The sequence below is a fragment of the Macrobrachium nipponense genome, chromosome 1 (genome assembly GCF_015104395.2).
Source record: "Macrobrachium nipponense isolate FS-2020 chromosome 1, ASM1510439v2, whole genome shotgun sequence".
Lineage (NCBI taxonomy): Eukaryota > Metazoa > Arthropoda > Malacostraca > Decapoda > Palaemonidae > Macrobrachium > Macrobrachium nipponense.
The window spans coordinates 159,432,421-159,433,753 of NC_087200.1; positions in this window are offsets into that span (position 1 = coordinate 159,432,421).

The following is a 1,333-nucleotide window of genomic DNA, read 5'->3' on the forward strand; positions in this document are numbered from 1 at the left end:
ATATTGTTTTGCCTACTTCCTATTCATTTTGCCTCCATTTAATCTCGTGTGTCCTACACCTTCCTGTTTTGGGGAACCTTGCTAATAAAATTAACGACCTTTGTCTTGTTTTACATTAAAGTGTGAACATTTGAAGTTACAATGATAAAAGGAATAATGAAATCTAAAGCTTATTCGTTTTGCTTTTGTTAAATAGACTGAGTTAGAATATTCCTCTAATGGAATTATATACGGTAATACTGTTCTTGCAGGACAATCTTCGGTAGAAATAATATTAATAAAAGCAGTCTTTGGTGATTGTAAAATAACAGAATGAACGCAATTGTGTTTGGGCTGGAGACAAAATCGGAAGAATATTTTTTTTACGTTAGGAATTAACGAGGACTCTTGTGTCCCTGTCAACTAGCTTAACGATTTGGGTGCGAAACGGGAAAAAGTTGAGAATACTTTATACAAAAATATTTTGATTATTCGGAAGGCCATGTTAGAATAAAAGCTAATGTTTTTTTTTTAGTAAAGTAGAATAAAGAAGACAAAAGATATTTTCCTTCTGTGGTAAAATATGGACGTTTGATGCTATCTAAATTTTTGAAAAGTATCTTTAATTCATTTTAACTGGGAAATAAAGATCTATATAGACAGAGAAAAGGATGTCCATGATCTAGACGTGTGTTGGTAACTCAGGTGTTTTGCTGTAGATTTATAACCAAGACATAAAAATAATTCACTTATGGAAGAACTTAGAGTAATATCATTCTTGTTGAAGAATCATGTTGCCATTTCTAAGATTTCATACAGAAATTGTTTCCTTGAAACGCCTGATTCTGCTACAAAAAAAAAGGTAAGCAACGATGTGAGGTGGATGTCAAATCGTATTGTGGTAATTTAACTCCCCATTTTTCGCTCGTTCTTTAGAGCGATTTTTTTTTCTCCGAGTGACGCTTATCTCCAGGAAACAAAACAGACATTTTTGGCGACCAGTTGTTTTTACACTGGAGGGAAAAATGTGTTTCCAATGACGTTTATCTTAACTGGAAAGGATGAGCTTATTTTTATACCACAGACTAATGGTGGAACAGCTGAACCATTCTGAGGTGGTTATGTACAGAATTCCTTTTAATTAAGCTCTCTCTCTCTCTCTCTCTCTCTCTCTCTCTCTCTCTCTCTCTCTCTCTCTTCTCTCTCTCTCTTGTTTGGTCAGGGTGGATTTTGGGTTCAGAAAATATTTTTGAATCCAGGCAACACGTGAGGCCTCTGCTAATTGTTAATTACTGGTGGTAAAAGAGCGGGCAAAATGAAAACAGGGCTTGAGTTATTACATCACATGCCTTTA